This window comes from Oncorhynchus kisutch, linkage group LG24, assembly GCF_002021735.2.
Source record: "Oncorhynchus kisutch isolate 150728-3 linkage group LG24, Okis_V2, whole genome shotgun sequence".
NCBI classification, from domain to species: domain Eukaryota; kingdom Metazoa; phylum Chordata; class Actinopteri; order Salmoniformes; family Salmonidae; genus Oncorhynchus; species Oncorhynchus kisutch.
Genome location: NC_034197.2, coordinates 43,362,902 through 43,387,934, shown reverse-complemented (window position 1 = coordinate 43,387,934; position 25,033 = coordinate 43,362,902). Strand labels below are relative to the sequence as shown.

The following is a 25,033-nucleotide window of genomic DNA, read 5'->3' as shown; positions in this document are numbered from 1 at the left end:
TCATCTACCATGTTAGACTTTGGTTTTTGTTCTTGAATTATCTGGTGTCAGGAGAGAAAGAAAGAGTACAGATGTAGGATCTTAATTTGAGTCAGCTTGCTGCAGCAGGAAAATAATCCTGCAGCAGCGGGAAATGTCAATAGTTTTTTTGTAGGGGTTGATAGATTTTTATATATGGTACTAAGGCTAGGCTAATCCCTCTGCAGTTCTATATGACTGTGTGGTAGGTACTAAGGCTAGGCTAATCCCTCTGCAGTTCTATATGACTGTGTGGTACCAAGGCTAGGCTAATCCCTCTGCAGTTCTATATGACTGTGTGGTAGGTACTAAGGCTAGGCTAATCCCTCTGCAGTTCTATATGACTGTGTGGTACTAAGGCTAGGCTAATCCCTCTGCAGTTCTATATGACTGTGTGGTACTAAGGCTAGGCTAATCCCTCTGCAGTTCTATATGACTGTGTGGTAGGTACTAAGGCTAGGCTAATCCCTCTGCAGTTCTATATGACTGTGTGGTACCAAGGCTAGGCTAATCCCTCTGCAGTTCTATATGACTGTGTGGTAGGTACTAAGGCTAGGCTAATCCCTCTGCAGTTCTATATGACTGTGTGGTACTAAGGCTAGGCTAATCCCTCTGCAGTTCTATATGACTGTGTGGTACTAAGGCTAGGCTAATCCCTCTGCAGTTCTATATGACTGTGTGGTACTAAGGCTAGGCTAATCCCTCTGCAGTTCTATATGACTGTGTGGTACTAAGGCTAGGCTAATCCCTCTGCAGTTCTATATGACTGTGTGGTAGGTACTAAGGCTAGGCTAATCCCTCTGCAGTTCTATATGACTGTGTGGTACTAAGGCTAGGCTAATCCCTCTGCAGTTCTATATGACTGTGTGGTACTAAGGCTAGGCTAATCCCTCTGCAGTTCTATATGACTGTGTGGTAGGTACTAAGGCTAGGCTAATCCCTCTGCAGTTCTATATGACTGTGTGGTACTAAGGCTAGGCTAATCCCTCTGCAGTTCTATATGACTGTGTGGTACTAAGGCTAGGCTAATCCCTCTGCAGTTCTATATGACTGTGTGGTACCAAGGCTAGGCTAATCCCTCTGCAGTTCTATATGACTGTGTGGTACTAAGGCTAGGCTAATCCCTCTGCAGTTCTATATGACTGTGTGGTAGGTACTAAGGCTAGGCTAATCCCTCTGCAGTTCTATATGACTGTGTGGTAGGTACTAAGGCTAGGCTAATCCCTCTGCAGTTCTATATGACTGTGTGGTAGGTACTAAGGCTAGGCTAATCCCTCTGCAGTTCTATATGACTGTGTGGTACTAAGGCTAGGCTAATCCCTCTGCAGTTCTATATGACTGTGTGGTAGGTACTAAGGCTAGGCTAATCCCTCTGCAGTTCTATATGACTGTGTGGTACTAAGGCTAGGCTAATCCCTCTGCAGTTCTATATGACTGTGTGGTAGGTACTAAGGCTAGGCTAATCCCTCTGCAGTTCTATATGACTGTGTGGTACTAAGGCTAGGCTAATCCCTCTGCAGTTCTATATGACTGTGTGGTAGGTACTAAGGCTAGGCTAATCCCTCTGCAGTTCTATATGACTGTGTGGTACTAAGGCTAGGCTAATCCCTCTGCAGTTCTATATGACTGTGTGGTACTAAGGCTAGGCTAATCCCTCTGCAGTTCTATATGACTGTGTGGTACTAAGGCTAGGCTAATCCCTCTGCAGTTCTATATGACTGTGTGGTAGGTACTAAGGCTAGGCTAATCCCTCTGCAGTTCTATATGACTGTGTGGTACTAAGGCTAGGCTAATCCCTCTGCAGTTCTATATGACTGTGTGGTACCAAGGCTAGGCTAATCCCTCTGCAGTTCTATATGACTGTGTGGTACTAAGGCTAGGCTAATCCCTCTGCAGTTCTATATGACTGTGTGGTAGGTACTAAGGCTAGGCTAATCCCTCTGCAGTTCTATATGACTGTGTGGTACTAAGGCTAGGCTAATCCCTCTGCAGTTCTGGGGTGTGGTGTTCTGTATGCAAAAAATGTGCCTCTGAATATGCCTGTGTGCTTCATATAGCACGTCTGTAGTTTACAGTAAGGTGTTGTACTTATTTAATGTAGTTTACAGTAAGGTGTTGTACTTATTTAATGTAGTTTACAGTACAGTGTTGTACTTATTTAATGTAGTTTACAGTAAGGTGTGGTACTTATTTAATGTAGTTTACAGTAAGGTGTTGTACTTATTTAATGTAGTTTACAGTAAGGTGTTGTACTTATTTAATGTAGTTTACAGTACGGTGTTGTACTTATTTAATGTAGTTTACAGTAAGGTGTTGTACTTATTTAATGTAGTTTACAGTAAGGTGTTGTACTTATTTAATGTAGATTACAGTAAGGTGTTGTACTTGTTTAATGTAGTTTACAGTCAGGTGTTGTACTTATTTAATGTAGTTTACAGTAAGGTGTTGTACTTATTTAATGTAGTTTACAGTAAGGTGTGGTACTTATTTAATGTTGTGCTGGTACATCAGCCATTCAATTTCCAGAGATTCATTCAAGTAGATTAGCTACTAATCTATGTTTTTTTAAAGGGCTTTATAACTACAGTTGATTGATTTGAATGATTGATTGATTAGCTGCGTTGTTTCAAAGAACCGTTAGGCTCACAGAGGTGAAATGTCTGTTCATTCCCATCAAACAAAGGCAAACATATTAAAATAGTCATTCTATAAAAACACTTAAATCAAATAGAGTTTTAATGCCTTTATCAACAACAGTAATTCATTCATTTTTTTTTTTAAGTCAAAGGCTGGTTTAACGACACCTCCCTCCCTAATACAACATATACCTCAATCCATGCTGTGCCTTCTGGCAGGGTCACATTCATTTGTTTTAATGACTGTTACTTATTGGACGAGTCCGGGTAGTCCCTCCATGTTTCAGACCGTTTCACTTCCGTTTGGTGCCTAATGAACACAACCCAGTTATAGTTTGTTTTACCTCATTGAGCTCATGGGAAGCTACATGTTGCATACCTTTAGCAGACGTGAGGGGGAACAAATGGCTTTTTATTGCTCAGGAGAGGACGAGGTAAATATTGGATGCATAAGTGTATAACGTCCGGCACTCATGGATCTGTTTAATCTGTACATTTACCAAAACTCTCGTTATTCTGGCAACTAGTAGTAGAGCACCAGAGGAGGCTGGTGGTAGGAGCTATAGGAGGACGGGCTCGTCGTAAATCCGCTGGAATGGGATTCATGGAACGGTTCAAAACCCATCAAACACATAGAAACTAAGCGTTTGACTCCGTTCCGTTTATTCCATTTCAGTCATTACAACGAGCCCTATCCTCTAATAGTTTCTCCCACCAGCCTCCTCTGTATAGCACTCTGTCAGAGCACCTAGTACATGAAACTCCCACAGCAATTCACTAAATTCACTAAAGTCTTACCAAAATGCATAGAAGACCAGTATCAAAATGCCCTTGTAGTCAGTCTCCTGAAAACTCAACAACATAGGCTTGCGTCTAAAATGGCACCCTATTCCCTATGTAGTGCACTACTTTAGACCAGGACCCTATGTGGCACCCTATTCCCTATGTAGTGCACTACTTTAGACCAGGGCCCTATGGCACCCTATCCCCTATGTAGTGCACTACTTTAGACCAGGGCCCTATGGCACCCTATTCCCTATGTAGTGCACTACTTTAGACCAGGGCCCTATGGCACCCTATCCCCTATGTAGTGCACTACTTTAGACCAGGGCCCTATGGAACCCTATTCCCTATATAGTGCACTGCTTTAGACCAGGGCCCTATGGCACCCTATTCCCTATGTAGTGCACTACTTTAGACCAGGACCCAATGGGGAAAATTGAACCATTTTAGACATGCACATAGCGTACAGCAATTCATATTTAGCAACAGGCAAGTCACCAGAGCAAAATATGGGAGGAGAGGATGAGGGGAGGGAGGATTAGGGGAGGAGGGAGGGAGGAGGAGAGGATGAGGGGAGGGTGGATTAGGGGAGGAGGGAGGGAGGAGGAGAGGATTAGGGGAGGGTGGATTAGGGGAGGAGGGAGGGAGGAGGAGAGGATTAGGAGAGGGAGGATTAGGGGAGGGAGGATTAGGGGAGGAGGGGAGGAGAGGATTAGGGGAGGAGGGAGGGAGGATTAGGGGAGGAGGGAGGGAGGATTAGGGGAGGAGGGAGGGTTAGGGGATGAGGGAGGGAGGATTAGGGGAGGAGGGAGGGAGGATTAGGGGAGGAGGGAGGAAGGGGAGGAGAGGATTAGGGGAGGAGGAGGGGAGGATGGAGGGAGGATTAGGGGAGCAGGGAGGAAGTGGAGGAGAGGATTAGGGGAGGAGGGAGGGAGGATCAGGGGAGGAGAGGATTAGGGGAGGAGAGTATTAGGGGAGGAGGGAGGGAGGGAGGGGAGGGAGGATTAGGGGAGGAGGAGGGGAGGATGGAGGGAGGATTAGGGGAGGAGGGAGGAAGTGGAGGAGAGGATTAGGGGAGGAAGGAGGGAGGAGGGAGGGAGGGTGGATTAGGGGAGGAAGGGGAGGAGAGGATTAGGGGAAGAGGGAGGGAAAAAAGGAAGGAGGAGGGAGGGATGAGGGGAAGAGAGGATGGAGGGGGGATGTGGGAGGAGGAGGGAGAGAGAAGGGGAGGAGGAGGCAGGGAGAAGGGAAGGAAGAGGGAGGGAGAAGGAGGAGGAGGAGGCAGGGAGAAGGGAAGGAAGAGGGAGGGAGAAGGGAAGGAAGAGGGAGGGAGAAGGGAAGGAAGAGGGATGGAGAAGGGGGGAGGAGGCAGGGAGAAGGGAAGGAAGAGGCAGGGAGGAGGAGGAGGCAGGGAGAAGGAGGAGGAGGAGGCAGGGAGAAGGAGAAGGAGGAGGCAGGGAGAAGGAGGAGGAGGAGGCAGGGAGAAGGAGGAGGCAGGGAGAAGGGAAGGAAGAGGGAGGGAGAAGGGAAGGAAGAGGGAGGGAGAAGGAGGGAGGAGGCAGGGAGAAGGGGGGAGGAGGCAGGGAGAAGGGAAGGAGGAGGGAGGGAGAAGGGGAGGAGGAGGGGAGAAGGGGAGGAGGGGAGAGAGAAGGAGGAGGGTAGAGAGATGTGATGGGTCTCTTCTTTGTTTATTATATTCTTGGTTACTGAAACACAGGCGGAGCTGAAATGGGGAAGGATCACAGAATGATGACATTGTAGCATTTGTAAATAGTAACGTAATGTACGTTCTGGATATGGATTAGCATCAGAGACTGGCAGGGGACAGTTCTGATAGGACGTCTCTGTGTAGTGTAGCATGATGTATGCAGTACTACAGCACCAACAATCAATACATTCTAGATACGTGGCTAAGTACTAATGTGTGTTTCTAAAGGACATGTTACACTCTAAAGGGACACTGTGTTGTGACGTTCATTCACTGTTCAATCTGAGTATTTAAAAAAGCAACTCAAATAGAGTATCTGCTTTTAAAGTATTTGTTCAACTGGGTAAAGAATGTGTCCAAAATGGCACCCTATTCCTGACATTGGGCACTACTTTCAACCAGCTCTGGTCAAAAATAGTGCACTATATAGGGATTAGGATGCGATTTTAGATGTAACCATTGTAAAAGCTTCACTGTCAATACTCGATTTGGTTAAAAGCTAGAAAATGAAAGGCACCAGTAGAGATCTGTAGAGACTCATAGATCACTAGTCTCTCCAACGGTGCAGTTATACAGTATATAACCTTTATAGTGTTGAAGTCGGAAGTTTACATACACCTCAGCCAAATACATTTAAACTCAATTTTTCACAATTCCTGGTATTTAATCCTAGTAAAAATTCCCTGTTTTAGGTCAGTTAGGATCACCACTTTATTTTAAGAATGTGAAATGTCAGAATAATAGTAGAGAGAATGATTTATTTCAGCTTTTATTCCTTTCATCACATTCCCAGTGGGTCAGAAGTTTACATACACTCAATTAGTATTTGGTAGCATTGCCTTTAAATTGTTTAACTTGGGTCAAACGTTTCAGGTAGCCTTCCACAAGCCTCCCACAATAAGTTGGGTGAATTTTGCCAGAGCTGGTGTAAATGAGTCAGGTTTGTAGGCCTCCTTGCTAGAACACGCTTTTTCAGTTCTATAGGATTGTGTTCAGGGTTTTGTGATGGTCATTCCAATACCTTGACTTTGTTGTCATTAAGCCATTTTGCCACAATGTTGGAAGTATGCTTGGGGTCATTGGCCATTTGGAAGACCCATTTGCGACCAAGCTTTAACTTCCTGACTGATGTCTTGAGATGTTGCTTCAATATATCCACATAATTTTCCTGCCTGATGATGACATCTATTTTGTGAAGTGCACCAGTCCCTCCTGCAGCAAATCACCCCCACAACATGATGCTGCCACCCCCGTGCTTCACGGATGGGATGGTGTTCTTCGGCTTGCAAGCGTCCACCTTTTTCCTCCAAACATAACAATGGTCATTATGGCCAAATAGTTCTATTTTTGTTTCATCAGACCAGAGGACATTTCTCCAAAAAGTACAATCTTTGTCCCCATGTGCAGTTGCAAACCGTAGTCTGGCATTTTTATGGCGGATTTGGAGCAGTGGCTTCCTCCTTGACGAGCGGCCTTTCAGGTTATGTCGATATAGGACTCATTTTACTGTGGATATAGATACTTCTGTACCTGTTTCCTCCAGCATCTTCACAAGGTCCTTTGCTGTTGTTCTGGTATTGATTTGCATTTTTCGCACCAAAGTACATTCATCTCTAGGAGACAGAACACATCTCCATCCTGAGCGGTATGACGGCTGTGTGATCCCATGGTGTTTATATTTGCATACTATTGTTTGTACAGATGAACATGGTACCTTCAGGCGTTTGGAAATTGCTCCCAAGGATGAATCAGACCTGTGGAGGTCTACAATATTTTTTCTGAGCTCATGGCTGATTTCTTTTCCCATGATGTCAAGCAAAGAGGCACTGAGTTTGAAGGTAGGTCTTGAAATACATCCACAGGTACACCTCCAATTGACTCAAATTATGTCAATTAGCCTATCAGAAGCTTCTAAAGCCATGACATAATTTTCTGGAATTTTCCAAGCTGTTTAAAGGCACAGTCAACTTAGTGTATGTAAACTTCTGACCCACTGGAATTGTGATACAGTGAGTTATAAGTGAAATAATCTTTCTGTAAACAATTGTTGGAAAGATTACTTGTGTCATGCACAAAGTAGATGTCCTAACCGACTTCCCAAAACTATAGTTTGTTAACAAGAAATATGTGGAGTGGTTGAAAAACGAGTTTTAAATGACTCCAACTTAAGTGTACGTAAACTTCCGACTTCAATTGTATAACAGTAACTTTCCCAAAATGTCCAGGTTTTCCTGAAGTCCTGATTGGAGGATTTCAGAAGTTCTGATTATCCCGATTCCAGACATCTTCCAATAGGGTTTTCTGGAAAAACCAGGAGATTTGGGGAAATGTAACAAGATTTTTGGGAAAGTTACCAGCTTTTCTCAACTATATATATGACAACATAATTACTGTCCCCCAGACACCTGTAACACCACATCCTAAGACTTCATGTGAAAGAGGTGAAGGAGAGGTGCATCCACGAAGCAAGCAGGAGGCAAATCATTTATCTAAATCTCAGTCAAATATTTTTACAACCAAAAAATTAAATAAATCATCTACAATAAAATATAATGCAAACATGATATGATATAAACAAAGTGGAATATTATAATGTTAACATAGTGGTGTGCTCCTCATATTACAATACATCACTATAGCCTCTAGGTGGTGCTAACAATCCATTCTGGTTTGTGGAGAGGGCTGATATGAGATGTTTGATGTAGCTGCTGTCTGGTTTGTAGAGAGGGTTGATATGAGGAGATGTTTGATGTAGCTGCTGTCTGGTTTGTAGAGAGGGTTGAAATGAGGAGATGTTTGATGTAGCTGCAGTTTGGTTTGTAGAGAGGGTGGATATGAGATGTTTGATGTAGCTGCTGTCTGGTTTGTAGAGAGGGTTGATATGAGGAGATGTTTGATGTTGTTGTTACTTGCATATCCATTATAAAAAAGTTGTGATGACAATGATTATGTTGAAGATAATACCACTCATTATGATATAGCTCCAATATGATAGTGGACCTCTATAGGCAATGGTGTTAGGTAGGTAGAATCATGGGTATGATGATGTGTCCTGGTCAAGAGGTGGGATAACAGGTCATTGGGTGGTGCAGTGGTCAGGGAAGTTTCCCAGACAAGAGGTACATTCCCAGGTTTTCTAGAAATCCTGGTTGGACAAATTCTGGAATTACGAGTAAATAATCCAGGAAACCTCTAAACAGGATTATCTATCATCTACAGGTCAAGACCTCTCAGCCTGTTTCCTGTCAGTCTGTGTCCCACCAAAACCTGAGACGTCTGCAGGTCAGGTTTAATCCAGGGACTGTTGTAGGTGGCCTTCTGTGGCTGTGTGCTGCTCCAGGGGCATGGGGTGTGGGATGCATGGTTGGCCCGGAGCCATGACTGGGTGCTCCAGGGGTCTCCTCTCTGGTCTCTGGGGTCTTGGGCGGTGGAACCGAAGATGCTAGCTGCAGACAGGCTGACCTGGTCAGAGAAGCTGTCTCCGGAGGTGCCTGTTGCCCCTGACTCTGCATTAGACAGCTCAGCCGCTCCATCCTGCAGCGGCTTGAGGAAGGAGAAGGGAACTCTCTCTGCAGGTCGGGAATCCTCCACCTCCCTCTCTCTCTCCCTCCTCCTCTCTTCCCTCTTACCTTCACCTGTGTTTCTGATGGGAAGCTCCTCTGTCTCATCTCCCCTCTCTCTCCTGTTCTTCTTCCCCTTACTCTGCTGTTTTGACCTCTGTTTGGACTCGCTGGGCCTCACCTCCTCCTCCTCCTCTACTTCCTGTCTGTTCTTGGGTAAACTCTGGGTGCGTTTCCCGTTGTCCTTATCCCCTAAACTCTCACCTCTGTGACTGACCACCAGACCCTCCTCCTCGGGCCAATCCAGGTCTGTATCAGGAGTACCTCCTCCTCTTCTCCTCATTCCCCCCAGACTACCTCCTTTACTCTGCCTCTCCCCTCCTCCTCTATCCAGCCTTTCACTCTTCCTTGGCAGAGAGCGCATCGTATCTACTGCAGCCACACCCGCATCCTCTGGGTAGAGAGAGAAGGAGACTGATCTGGGATCATGGTCTGAGAGAGAGAGAGGGGGGGGGGGGCGAGAGGGGGATGAGAGGGCAGAGACAGAGGGGGGAGGAGAGGGCAGAGAGAGCGAGAGAGAGGTCAGAGAGAGAAAGGGCAGAGAGCGAGAGAGAGAGGGGGGGAGACAAGAAAAATATTCAGAAAGAGGGGTGGGGTGCAGAGGGAGAGGTGATAGGGAGTTAGAGGGAAAACACAAATTAGAAACCAGTTTCAAGTTTAACACAAACAACAAACAGTGTTATCCAAGTTTGAAGTAAAACAAAACAGGTGACGATGAGATGCGATGAACATGTAGAGAATAGCAAGCCTCGTGGCCTTCAGAATAGAAACACCAAGTCTGTTCATTTAATTCTCTTTGTTTCAGCAAGCCTAAGTACTGTAAATAATCACTGAGATAACACGACTGATGTTTCTACTGAAATACAATGATTATGGAGGCTAAACAACAACTTTTATTCAATTATATCTAGGTTTATAAAATTCTGGACATTTTTCAAAAATTCCCTGGTTTTCCCAAAATCCTGGTTGGAAGATTTTTTTGAATTGCAAGGGAATAAGCATGAAATCGGGGAAAACATCCAACCAAGATTTCTGGAAATTTTGTGAAAGAGACAAGAGTTTTTTTCAAACCTAGATCTAATCACAACTACACTTTGTGATAGTGTACTGTTGGATCCTATATGAATATGAGTGGTATATAAATATATGTCTGGAGGTACGACTCCCTGTGCATAGATATGATGTCCAAGAGCGAATAAACATGAACATAAGAGACAACCCTGCCGTTTACCTCTTGATAATGTAACTCAGGACAACAAGAATATGTGGTTCAGACTGTATGGTTCAGTTGGGAAGAGTGTGGCACTAGCAACACTAAGGTTGTTGGTTCAATTCACGCAGGGATCACATACTAGAATGGATAACAAGGTCTACTAAGTGGCATAGATCAAGATGAGTGGTTCTAGAACAGAAATCAAAGAGAAGAAGACTAACAGGAAGGGATACCAACCGCGTATTCTCTGTTCTGCCGATGACATAAAAACAAGGCTCTCCCTGCTTAGAGTTGGTCATACACAGAGACAGGCTGGAGAGCTCCACTGAGAAGGAGGAGGGACATAAAGAGGAGAGGGAAAGAAAGGGAAGGGACAGAACAAAGAATGAAGGAGACCACATGTACAGTCAGGGAAAAGAGAGAAATAGGAAATAAGAAATAAGAAAGTCAGGAAGATCCAACACTCTGAGAACTGAGACACTGAGGAACTGAGACTCTGAGACACTCAGACTCTGAGACACTGAGACACTGAGACTCTGAGACTCTGAGACACTGAGTCTGGAACGTATCCTCCCTTCCTCCCTGTCTCTTACCATAGTCTGGGACATATCTTTCCTCCCCTCTGTGTCTCTTACCATAGTCTGGGACGTATCCTCCCTTCCTCCCTGTCTCTTACCATAGTCTGGGACATATCTTTCCTCCCCTCCGTGTCTCTTACCATAGTCTGGGACGTATCCTCCCTTCCTCCCTGTCTCTTACCATAGTCTGGGCGTATCCTCCCTTCCCTGTCTCTTACCATAGTCTGGGACGTATCCTTCCTCCCTGTCTCTTACCATAGTCTGGGACGTATCCTTCCTCCCTTTCCTGTCTCTTACCATAGTCTGGGACGTATCCTTCCTCCCTTTCCTGTCTCTTACCATAGTTTGGGACGTATCCTTCCTCCCTGTCTCTTACCATAGTCTGGGACGTATCCTTCCTCCCTTTCCTGTCTCTTACCATAGTCTGGGACGTATCCTTCCTCCCTGTCTCTTACCATAGTCTGGGACGTATCCTTCCTCCCTTTCCTGTCTCTTACCATAGTCTGGGACGCATCCTTCCTCCCTGTCTCTTACCATAGTCTGGGACGTATCCTTCCTCCCTGTCTCTTACCATAGTCTGGGACGTATCCTTCCTCCCTGTCTCTTACCATAGTCTGGGACGCATCCTTCCTCCCTGTCTCTTACCATAGTCTGGGACGTATCCTTCTTCCCTGTCTCTTACCATAGTCTGGGACGTATCCTTCCTCCCTTCCCTGTCTCTTACCATAGTCTGGGACGTATCCTTCCTCCATGTCTCTTACCATAGTCTGGGACGTATCCTTCCTCCCTTCCCTGTCTCTTACCATAGTCTGGGACGTATCCTTCCTCCGTGTCTCTTACCATAGTCTGGGACGTATCCTTCCTCCGTGTCTCTTACCATAGTCTGGGACGTATCCTTCCTCCCTGTCTCTTACCATAGTCTGGGACGTATCCTTCCTCCCTTCCCTGTCTCTTACCATAGTCTGGGACGTATCCTTCCTCCCTTCCCTGTCTCTTACCATAGTCTGGGACGTATCCTTCCTCCCTTTCCTGTCTCTTACCATAGTCTGGGACGTATCCTTCCTCCCTTCCCTGTCTCTTACCATAGTCTGGGACGTATCCTTCCTCCCTTCCCTGTCTCTTACCATAGTCTGGGACGTATCCTTCCTCCCTGTCTCTTACTATAGTCTGGGACGCATCCTTCCTCCCTGTCTCTTACCATAGTCTGGGACGCATCCTTCCTCCCTGTCTCTTACCATAGTCTGGGACGTATCCTTCCTTCCTACCCTGTCTCTTACCATAGTCTGGGACGTATCCTTCCTCCCTGTCTCTTACCATAGTCTGGGACGTATCCTTCCTCCCTGTCTCTTACCATAGTCTGGGACGTATCCTTCCTTCCTACCCTGTCTCTTACCATAGTCTGGGACGCATCCTTCCTCCCTGTCTCTTACCATAGTCTGGGACGTATCCTTCCTCCCTGTCTCTTACCATAGTCTGGGACGTATCCTTCCTCCCTGTCTCTTACCAGAGTCTGGGACGTATCCTTCCTCCCTGTCTCTTACCATAGTCTGGGACGCATCCTTCCTCCCTCTCTTACCATAGTCTGGGACGTATCCTTCCTCCCTGTATCTTACCATAGTCTGGGACGTATCCTTCCTCCCTGTCTCTTACCATAGTCTGGGACGTATCCTTCCTCCCTGTCTCTTACCATAGTCTGGGACGTATCCTTCCTCCCTGTCTCTTACCATAGTCTGGGACGTATCCGTTTCCTTTCTTCAGTACCAGGTGTATACGATGTCCTCCTCTTCTTATCTGCTCTACGGCCTGGCTGTGGGTCATTCCTGTTGTACTGTCACCATTTATCTCCACCAGCTGGTCACTCACCTACACAACAGCAATACAATACAGGTTACACGACAACTACCACACACACACACACACACACACACACACAAACACACACACACACACACACACACACACACACACACACACACACACACACACACACACACACACACACACACACACACACACACACACACACACACACACACAGAGAGACACACACATACCCAGCTGACTGTCTCACCTGTATCTTGTGGCTGCGCGAGGCAGACCCACCCTCCATCAGTCCCCATCACACCCAGCTGACTGTCTCACCTGTATCTTGTGGCTGCGTGAGGCAGGTCCTCCCTCCATCAGTCCCAGGACATACAGGCCCATGTTGTACTCACTGCCCCCCGCGCAGACTGAAGCCAAAACCTGTAGGACCTCTCTCTAGGTCTACACTATAGTAACGCTGGTCCTGCTGCTAGAAGGAGAGAGTTAGAGAGGACAGAAAGATGATACTATCGCTCTGGGATTGACCGGGCAATTGTAAATACACCAAATTATTAGAGAGGAAATTATCTGACATGATGGACACACAAAACAACTATGAATAAATAAATTTAAAATGCACATACAAGCCTCACCTTGGGCCTCCGTCTGTGGCTTTTCCTTGTCCTGCCGTCAGCCTCTAACTCTGGGCCTTCTGACAGATTAGAGGAGTCTAAGGGAAGACAGATTAGAGGAGTCTAAGGGAAGACTGATTAGAGGAGTCTAAGGGAAGACTGATTAGAGGAGTCTAAGGGAAGACTGATTAGAGGAGTCTACGGGAAGACAGATTAGAAGAGTCTAAGGGAAGACTGATTAGAGGACTCTAAGGGAAGACAGATTAGAGGAGTCTAAGGGAAAACAGATTAGAGGAGTCTAAGGGAAGACTGATTAGAGGAGTCTAAGAGAAGACAGATTAGAGGAGTCTAAGGGAAGACAGATTAGAGGAGTCTAAGGGAAGACAGATTAGAGGAGTCTAAGGGAAGACAGATTAGAGGAGTCTAAGGGAAGACTGATTAGAGGACTCTAAGGGAAGACAGATTAGAGGAGTCTAAGGGAAGACAGATTAGAGGAGTCTAAGGGAAAACAGATTAGAGGACTCTAAGGGAAGACTGATTAGAGGAGTCTAAGGGAAGACAGATTAGAGGAGTCTAAGGGAAGACAGATTAGAGGACTCTAAGGGAAGACTGATTAGAGGAGTCTAAAGGAAGACTGATTAGAGGAGTCTAAGGGAAGACAGATTAGAGGAGTCTAAGGGAAGACAGATTAGAGGAGTCTAAGGGAAGACTGATTAGAGGAGTCTAAGGGAAGACTGATTAGAGGAGTCTAAGGGAAGACTGATTAGAGGAGTCTAAGGGAAGACAGATTAGAGGAGTCTAAGGGAAAACAGATTAGAGGAGTCTAAGGGAAGACTGATTAGAGGAGTCTAAGAGAAGACAGATTAGAGGAGTCTAAGGGAAGACAGATTAGAGGAGTCTAAGGGAAGACAGATTAGAGGAGTCTAAGGGAAGACAGATTAGAGGAGTCTAAGGGAAGACTGATTAGAGGACTCTAAGGGAAGACAGATTAGAGGAGTCTAAGGGAAGACAGATTAGAGGAGTCTAAGGGAAAACAGATTAGAGGACTCTAAGGGAAGACTGATTAGAGGAGTCTAAGGGAAGACAGATTAGAGGAGTCTAAGGGAAGACAGATTAGAGGACTCTAAGGGAAGACTGATTAGAGGAGTCTAAAGGAAGACTGATTAGAGGAGTCTAAGGGAAGACAGATTAGAGGAGTCTAAGGGAAGACAGATTAGAGGAGTCTAAGGGAAGACAGATTAGAGGAGTCTAAGGGAAGACAGATTAGAGGAGTCTAAGGGAAGACAGATTAGAGGAGTCTAAGGGAAGACAGATTAGAGGAGTCTAAGGGAAGACAGATTAGAGGACTCTAAGGGAAGACTGATTAGAGGACTCTAAGGGAAGACAGATTAGAGGAGTCTAAGGGAAGACAGATTAGAGGAGTCTAAGGGAAAACAGATTAGAGGACTCTAAGGGAAGACTGATTAGAGGAGTCTAAGGGAAGACAGATTAGAGGAGTCTAAGGGAAGACAGATTAGAGGACTCTAAGGGAAGACTGATTAGAGGAGTCTAAAGGAAGACTGATTAGAGGAGTCTAAGGGAAGACAGATTAGAGGAGTCTAAGGGAAGACAGATTAGAGGAGTCTAAGGGAAGACAGATTAGAGGAGTCTAAGGGAAGACAGATTAGAGGAGTCTAAGGGAAGACAGATTAGAGGAGTCTAAGGGAAGACAGATTAGAGGAGTCTAAGGGAAGACAGATTAGAGGACTCTAAGGGAAGACTGATTAGAGGAGTCTAAGGGAAGACAGATTAGAGGAGTCTAAAGGAAGACTGATTAGAGGAGTCTAAGGGAAAACAGATTAGAGGAGTCTAAGGGAAGACAGATTAGAGGAGTCTAAGGGAAGACAGATTAGAGGACTCTAAGGGAAGACAGATTAGAGGACTCTAAGGGAAGAAGAAAAGAAAGGTAAAGGGGCAATGTGCAGTTTCTTACACACATTTTTGGGGACTTTGGGAAATTCATGATATGAACCCATTGATTCTTGAAGAATATAACTTATAAATGCCTCATGAGCCTAGTTCATCTGTTGTACCCCATCAGAACACAAAACATGAACTTTTTTAACTTAAATGTTTGTAGTAAAAGTAAATGTAAACACAACACTAGAGCCTCAACACATGGTTAAAACTAGCATGTTGATAACATGAATGGTCAGTCCTTGCATCCATAGCTCTGTCTATGAATTTGAGAGTGGGCAGGTAGCCCAGTGGTTAGAGCGTTGGGCCAGTAACCAGCAGGTAGCCTAGTGGTTAGAGCGTTGGGCCAGTAACCAGCAGGTAGCCCAGTGGTTAGAGCGTTGGGCCAGTAACCAGCAGGTAGCCTAGTGGTCAGAGCGTTGGGCCAGTAACCAGCAGGTAGCCTAGTGGTTAGAGCGTTGGGCCAGTAACCAGCAGGTAGCCTAGTGGTCAGAGTGTTGGACTAGTAACCAGCAGGTAGCCTAGTGGTTAGAGCGTTGGGCCAGTAACCAGCAGGTAGCCTAGTGGTCAGAGCGTTGGGCCAGTAACCAGCAGGTAGCCTAGTGGTTAGAGCGTTGGGCCAGTAACCAGCAGGTAGCCTAGTGGTCAGAGTGTTGGGCCAGTAACCAGCAGGTAGCCTAGTGGTCAAAGTGTTGGACTAGTAACCAGCAGGTAGCCTAGTGGTTAGAGCGTTGGGCCAGTAACCAGCAGGTAGCCTAGTGGTCAAAGTGTTGGACTAGTAACCAGCAGGTAGCCTAGTGGTTAGAGCGTTGGACTAGTAACCAGCAGGTAGCCTAGTGGTCAGAGCGTTGGGCCAGTAACCAGCAGGTAGCCTAGTGGTTAGAGCGTTGGGCCAGTAACCAGCAGGTAGCCTAGTGGTCAAAGTGTTGGACTAGTAACCAGCAGGTAGCCTAGTGGTTAGAGCGTTGGGCCAGTAACCAGCAGGTAGCCTAGTGGTCAAAGTGTTGGACTAGTAACCAGCAGGTAGCCTAGTGGTTAGAGCGTTGGACTAGTAACCAGCAGGTAGCCTAGTGGTTAGAGTGTTGGACTAGTAACCAGCAGGTAGCCTAGTTGTTAGAGCGTTGGGCCAGTAACCAGCAGGTAGCCTAGTGGTCAGAGTGTTGGGCCAGTAACCAGCAGGTAGCCTAGTGGTCAGAGTGTTAGACTAGTAACCAGCAGGTAGCCCAGTGGTTAGAGTGTTGGACTAGTAACCAGCAGGTAGCCTAGTGGTTAGAGTGTTGGACTAGTAACCAGCAGGTAGCCTAGTGGTTAGAGTGTTGGGCCAGTAACCAGTAGGTAGCCTAGTGGTTAGAGCGTTGGGCCAGTAACCAGTAGGTAGCCTAGTGGTTAGAGCGTTGGGCCAGTAACCAGCAGGTAGCCTAGTGGTTAGAGCGTTGGGCCAGTAACCAGCAGGTAGCCTAGTGGTTAGAACATTGGGCCAGTAACCGAAAGGTTGCTGGATCGAATCCCCGAGCTGACAAGGTAAAAAACTGTCGTTCTACGCCTGAACAAGGCAGTTAACCCACTGTTCCCCGGTTGGCTGTCATTGTAAATAAGAATTTGTTCTTAACAATAAATTATCAAGGTCACCCCTTCTCCTAGGATATAACTAGATATTGGTATGTATATAACTAGACATTGGTAGGTATATAACTAGATATAACTAGATATTGGTAGGTATATAACTAGATATAACTAGATATTGGTATGTATATAACTAGACATTGGTAGGTATATAACTAGATATAACTAGATATTGGTATGTATATAACTAGATATAACTAGATATTGGTATGTATATAACTAGATATTGGTATGTATATAACTAGATATAGGTAGGTATATAACTAGATATTGGTATGTATATAACTAGATATTGGTATGTATATAACTAGATATTGGTATGTATATAACTAGATATTGGTATGTATATAACTAGATATTGGTATGTATATAACTAGATATAGGTATGTATATAACTAGATATAACTAGATATTGGTATGTATATAACTAGATATTGGTATGTATATAACTAGATATAACTAGATATTGGTATGTATATAACTAGATATTGGTATGTATATAACTAGATATAGGTATGTATATAACTAGATATTGGTATGTATATAACTAGATATTGGTAGGTATATAACTAGATATAACTAGATATAGGTATGTATATAACTAGATATTGGTAGGTATATAACTAGATATAACTAGATATAGGTATGTATATAACTAGATATAGGTATGTATATAACTAGATATTGGTAGGTATATAACTAGATATAACTAGATATAGGTATGTATATAACTAGATATAACTAGATATAACTAGATATAACTAGATATAACTAGATATAACTAGATATTGGTATGTATATAACTAGATATTGGTAGGTATATAACTAGATATAACTAGATATAGGTATGTATATAACTAGATATAGGTATGTATATAACTAGATATTGGTAGGTATATAACTAGATATAGGTATGTATATAACTAGATATTGGTATGTATATAACTAGATATAGGTATGTATATAACTAGATATAGGTATGTATATAACTAGATATTGGTAGGTATATAACTAGATATAACTAGATATAGGTATGTATATAACTAGATATAACTAGATATAACTAGATATAACTAGATATAACTAGATATAACTAGATATAACTAGATATTGGTATGTATATAACTAGATATTGGTAGGTATATAACTAGATATAACTAGATATAGGTATGTATATAACTAGATATAGGTATGTATATAACTAGATATTGGTAGGTATATAACTAGATATAACTAGATATAGGTATGTATATAACTAGATATAGGTATGTATATAACTAGATATATGTATGTATATAACTAGATATTGGTATGTATATAACTAGATATTGGTATGTATATAACTAGATATAACTAGATATTGGTATGTATATAACTAGATATTGGTATGTATATAACTAGATATAGGTATGTATATAACTAGATATTGGTATGTATATAACTAGATATTGGTAGGTATATAACTAGATATTGGTATGTGTATATAACTAGATATTGGTATGTATATAACTAGATATAGGTATGTATATAACTAGATATTGGTATGTATATAACTAGATATTGGTATGTATATAACTAGATATTGGTATGTATATAACTAGATATTGGTATGTATATAACTAGATATTGGTATGTATATAACTAGATATTGGTATGTATATAACTAGATATTGGTATGTATATAACTAGATATTGGTATGTATATAACTAGATATTGGTATGTATATAACTAGATATTGGTATGTATATAACTAGATATTGGTATGTATATAACTAGATATTGGTAGGTATATAACTAGATATTGGTAGGTATATAACTAGATATTGGTAGGTATATAACTAGATATTGGTATGTATATAACTAGATATTGGTATGTATATAACTAGATATTGGTATGTATATAACTAGATATAGGTATGTATATAACTAGATATAGGTATGTATATAACTAGATATAACTAGATATTGGTAGGTATATAACTAGATATAGGTATGTACAGTGCCTTGCGAAAGTATTCGGCCCCCTTGAACTTTGCGACCTGTTGCCACATTTCAGGCTTCAAACATAAAGATATAAAACTGTATTTTTTTGTTGAAGAATCAACAACAAGTGGGACACAATCATGAAGTGGAACAACATTTATTGGATATTTCAAACTTTTTTAACAAATCAAAAACTGAAAAATTGGGCGTGCAAAATTATTCAGCCCCTTTACTTTCAGTGCAGCAAACTCTCTCCAGAAGATCAGTGAGGATCTCTGAATGATCCAATGTTGACCTAAATGACTAATGATGATAAATACAATCCACCTGTGTGTAATCAAGTCTCCGTATAAATGCACCTGCACTGTGATAGTCTCAGAGGTCCGTTAAAAGCGCAGAGAGCATCATGAAGAACAAGAAACACACCAGGCAGGTCCGAGATACTGTTGTGAAGAAGTTTAAAGCCGGATTTGGATACAAAAAGATTTCCCAAGCTTTAAACATCCCAAGGAGCACTGTGCAAGCGATAATATCGAAATGGAAGGAGTATCAGACCACTGCAAATCTACCAAGACCTGGCCGTCCCTCTAAACTTTCAGCTCATACAAGGAGAAGACTGATCAGAGATGCAGCCAAGAGGCCCATGATCACTCTGGATGAACTGCAGAGATCTAAAGCTGAGGTGGGAGACTGTCCATAGGACAACAATCAGTCGTATATTGCACAAATCTGGCCTTTATGGAAGAGTGGCAAGAAGAAAGCCATTTCTTAAAGATATCCATAAAAAGTGTTGTTTAAAGTTTGCCACAAGCCACCTGGGAGACACACCAAACATGTGGAAGAAGGTGCTCTGGTCAGATGAAACCAAAATGGAACTTTTTGGCAACAATGCAAAATGTTATGTTTGGCGTAAAAGCAACACAGCTCATCACCCTGAAACATGGTGGTGGCAGCATCATGGTTTGGGCCTGCTTTTCTTCAGCAGGGACAGGGAAGATGGTTAAAATTGATGGGAAGATGGATGGAGCCAAATACAGGACCATTCTGGAAGAAAACCTGATGGAGTCTGCAAAAGACCTGAGACTGGGACGGAGATTTGTCTTCCAACAAGACAATGATCCAAAACATAAAGCAAAATCTACAATGGAATGGTTCAAAAATAAACATATCCAGGTGTTAGAATGGCCAAGTCAAAGTCCAGCCCTGAATCCAATCGAGAATCTGTGGAAAGAACTGAAAACTGCTGTTCACAAATGCTCTCCATCCAACCTCACTGAGCTCGAGCTGTTTTGCAAGGAGGAATGGGAAAAAATGTCAGTCTCTCGATGTGCAAAACTGATAGAGACATACCCCAAGCGACTTACAGCTGTAATCGCAGCAAAGGTGGAGCTACAAAGTATTAACTTAAGGGGGCTGAATAATTTTGCACGCCCAATTTTTCAGTTTTTGATTTGTTAAAAAAGTTTGAAATATCCAATAAATGTCGTTCTACTTCATGATTGTGTCCCACTTGTTGTTGATTCTTTACAAAAAAATACAGTTTTATGTCTTTATGTTTGAAGCCTGAAATGTGGCAAAAGTTCGCAAAGTTCAAGGGGGCCGAATACTTCCGCAAGGTACTGTATATAACTAGATATTGGTATGTATATAACTAGATATAGGTATGTATATAACTAGATATTGGTAGGTATATAACTAGATACTGGTATGTATATAACTAGATATTGGTATGTATATAACTAGATATTGGTATGTATATAACTAGATATTGGTAGGTATATAACTAGATATAACTAGATATTGGTAGGTATATTAATAGATATTGGTAGGTATATAACTAGATATAACTAGATATTGGTATGTATATAACTAGATATAACTAGATATTGGTAGGTATATAACTAGATATTGGTATGTATATAACTCAATGGTGTTAGATATTGGTTTGTATATAACTAGATATAACTAGATATTGGTAGGTATATAACTAGATATAACTAGATATTGGTAGGTATATAACTAGATATTGGTGTGTATATAACTAGATATTGGTATGTGTATATAACTAGATATAGGTAGGTATATAACTAGATATTGGTATGTATATAACTAGATATAGGTAGGTATATAACTAGATATAGGTAGGTATATAACTAGATATTGGTATGTATATAACTAGATATAGGTAGGTATATAACTAGATATTGGTAGGTATATAACTAGATATTGGTATGTGTATATAACTAGATATAGGTACGTATATAACTAGATATTGGTATGTATATAACTAGATATAACTAGACATTGGTAGGTATATAACTAGATATTGGTGTGTATATAACTAGATATAGGTAGGTATATAACTAGATATAACTAGATATTGGTATGTGTATAACTAGATATTGGTAGGTATATAACTAGATATTGGTATGTGTATATAACTAGACATTGGTAGGTATATAACTAGACATTGGTATGTATATAACTAGATATTGGTAGGTATATAACTAGATATTGGTAGGTATATAACTAGATATTGGTAGGTATATAACTAGATATAGGTGTGTATATAACTAGATATAGGTATGTATATAACTAGATATAGGTATGTATATAACTAGATATTGGTAGGTATATAACTAGATATAACTAGATATTGGTATGTATATAACTAGATATAACTAGATATTGGTGTGTATATAACTAGATATTGGTGTGTATATAACTAGATATAACTAGATATTGGTGTGTATATAACTAGATATAACTAGATATTGGTGTGTATATAACTAGATATTGGTATGTATATAACTAGATATTGGTATGTATATAACTAGATATTGGTATGTATATAACTAGACATTGGTATGTATATAACTAGATATAACTAGATATTAGTATGTATATAACTAGATATAACTAGATATTGGTAGGTATATAACTAGATATAACTAGATATTGGTAGGTATATAACTAGATATTGGTAGGTATATAACTAGATATTGGTATGTATATAACTAGATATTGGTAGGTATATAACTAGATATAACTAGATATTGGTAGGTATATAACTAGATATAGGTAGGTATATAACTAGATATTGGTATGTATATAACTAGATATTGGAATGTATATAACTCACTGGGGTTAAGTCTTGGTATGATGGTGAGTCTGAGTGTGTTTCCAGCACGTCTCAGTATCTGTGCCAGGTCTCTGTGAGGCAGGGTGACAACGGACCGTCCCTCCACTGACTCTAGCTGGTCACCCGGCTGGATCTGACCTGACCGGGCCGCAGGGCTGCCCCGACGCACAGTCACAAACCTATGGGACAGCATGGGCGAGGCTGGAGAGAGGCAGACAGAGAGGGAGAGAGAGTTTAATCAGTATTGTCAGTCGTTAACCGTGTTAACCGGTGAAGAGTTACGGTATAGTACTATGGAGTACTACAGTATATCAATAACTCTGTTTCTCTCTAGGTATCAGGAAGGACATGTAAACATAATGAAGGAAAAAGTATGAAAACTGATGCAGTCACTACTGTAGTGACTCTGGATCAGAGAGTCTGCTAAATGACTCACTACTGTAGTGGCTCTGGATCAGAGAGTCTGCTAAATGACTCACTACTGTAGTGACTCTGGATAAGAGAGTCTGCTAAATGACTCACTACTGTAGTGGCTCTGGATAAGAGAGTCTGTTAAATGACTCACTACTGTAGTGACTCTGGATCAGAGAGTCTGCTAAATGACTCACTACTGTAGTGACTCTGGATCAGAGAGTCTGCTAAATGACTCACTACTGTAGTGACTCTGGATAAGAGAGTCTGCTAAATGACTCACTACTGTAGTGGCTCTGGATAAGAGAGTCTGCTAAATGACTCACTACTGTAGTGACTCTGGATCAGAGAGTCTGCTAAATGACTCACTACTGTAGTGGCTCTGGATAAGAGAGTCTGCTAAATGACTCACTACTGTAGTGGCTCTGGATAAGAGAGTCTGCTAAATGACTCACTACTGTAGTGACTCTGGATCAGAGAGTCTGCTAAATGACTCACTACTGTAGTGGCTCTGGATAAGAGAGTCTGCTAAATGACTCACTACTGTAGTGGCTCTGGATAAGAGAGTCTGCTAAATGACTCACTACTGTAGTGACTCTGGATCAGAGAGTCTGCTAAATGACTCACTACTGTAGTGGCTCTGGATAAGAGAGTCTGCTAAATGACTCACTACTGTAGTGACTCTGGATCAGAGAGTCTGCTAAATGACTCACTACTGTAGTGGCTCTGGATAAGAGAGTCTGCTAAATGACTCACTACTGTAGTGACTCTGGATCAGAGAGTCTGCTAAATGACTCACTACTGTAGTGGCTCTGGATAAGAGAGTCTGCTAAATGACTCACTACTGTAGTGGCTCTGGATAAGAGAGTCTGCTAAATGACTCACTACTGTAGTGACTCTGGATCAGAGAGTCTGCTAAATGACTCACTACTGTAGTGGCTCTGGATAAGAGAGTCTGCTAAATGACTCACTACTGTAGTGACTCTGGATCAGAGAGTCTGCTAAATGACTCACTACTGTAGTGACTCTGGATTAGAGAGTCTGCTAAATGACTCACTACTGTAGTGACTCTGGATTAGAGAGTCTGCTAAATGACTCACTACTGTAGTGACTCTGGATCAGAGAGTCTGCTAAATGACTCACTACTGTCGTGACTCTGGATCAGAGAGTCTGCAAAATGACTCACTACTGTAGTGACTCTGTATAAGGGTTCTATCTGGGTTACATACAGGAGCAGGGGAGGTTCTAGAATAGAGACAGGGTTCTATCTGGGTTACAGACTGGAGCAGGGGAGGTTCTAGAATAGAGACAGGGTTCTATCTGGGTTACAGACTGGAGAAGGGGAGGTTCTAGAAAAGAGACAGGGTTCTATCTGGGTTACAGACTGGAGCAGGGGAGGTTCTAGAATAGAGACAGGGTTCTCTCTGGGTTACAGACTGGAGCAGGGGACAATAGTAAATAACCTAGCTTGTATCTCTACCTCTCTAACAGTAAATAACCTAGCTTGTATCTCTACCTCTCTAACAGTAAATAACCTAGCTTGTATCTCTACTTCTCTAATTGTTTAGATGTCGATGGAGTTAAGGGATCTTGTTATAGAAGAATTTACAGGATATATTTTCCCTGCCGTTCCTATAATACCAATCCCACGCTCACATTTATCCTCCAGCGGAGGGCACACACACACACACACACACACACACACACACACACACACACAGCTGGATAACAGAGCCCCAGCTGGAACTAGATCTCTGTCAGTCTGAGCACAGCTGTTCTATCTCCTGAGTGGGAGGGAGGGAGGGAGGGAGGAGGGAGGATGGTGGGAGGGAGGGAGGGAGGGAGGGAGGGAGGGTGGTGGGAGGGAGGGAGGGAGGGGAGGGAGGGGAGGGGAGGATGGTGGGAGAGAGGGAGGGAGGGAGGGAGGGAGGGAGGGAGGGAGGGAGGGAGGGAGGAGGGAGGGAGGGAGGAGGGAGGGAGGGAGGGAGGGAGGGGAGGGAGGATGGTGGGAGGGAGGGAGGGAGGGAGGGAGGGAGGGAGGGAGGGAGGGGAGGGAGGGAGGGAGGGGAGGGAGGGAGGGAGGGAGGGAGGGAGGGAGGGAGGGAGGAGGGAGGGAGGGAGGGAGGGAGGGAGGGAGGGGAGGGAGGGGGGGAGGATGGTGGGAGGGAGGGAGGGAGGAGGAGGGAGGGAGGGAGGGAGGGAGGGAGGGAGGGAGGGAGGGAGGGAGGGAGGGAGGGAGGGAGGGAGGGAGGGGGAGGGAGGGAGGAAAGAGAAGAAAGAGAGAAAGGGAGAGAAAGAGAGAAAGAGAGAAAGAGAGCGAGGATGAGGGAGGCAAGAGGGGGGAGAGAAGGGAGGGGGGAGAATGAGGAGAGGACAGAGGGAGTGGGGAGAGAATAAGAGCAGACGGATAGAGAGAGAGAAATAGGGAGACAGACTATTAAGGATCAGCCATTTCTGTACGTTACTGGGTATTTATCCAGTAAAAAGAATCACGGCTTACGTTGAATTATTACATAACTATCTAACTCCCGGAGGTCTGTCTGTCTGTCTGTCTGTCTGTCTGTCTGTCTCTAGAAAACAACATACTCTGACACACCGTGCCTGTCTGTCTGTCTGTCTGTCTGTCTGTCTCTAGAAAACAACATCACTCTGACACACCGTGCCTGCCTGCCTGTCTGTCTGTCTGTCTGTCTGTCTGTCAAAACAACACCAATCACTGAGATGTTTCAGTGTTTTCACAAGGAGATGATGAGAACTGAATAATCAATATTACTGACCTCGTTTATTTAGCAAAGGTCCCATAATAACCTGCCTCCATCTGTGTGTGTGTGTGTGTATCTGTGCGTGTATCTGTGTCTGTGTGTGTGTATATATATATATATATATATGTGTGTGTGTGTGTATCTGTGTGTATGTGTGTGTGTGT

The 25,033-nt window shown here is 43.1% G+C and overlaps 1 pseudogene; it reads right to left on the bottom strand.

Moving 5' to 3' along the window:
* Nucleotides 1–7,268: 7,268 nt before the first annotated feature.
* LOC116356916 (membrane-associated guanylate kinase, WW and PDZ domain-containing protein 3-like) overlaps nt 7,269–25,033 on the bottom strand; it is a 95,597-nt pseudogene continuing 77,832 nt past the window's right edge.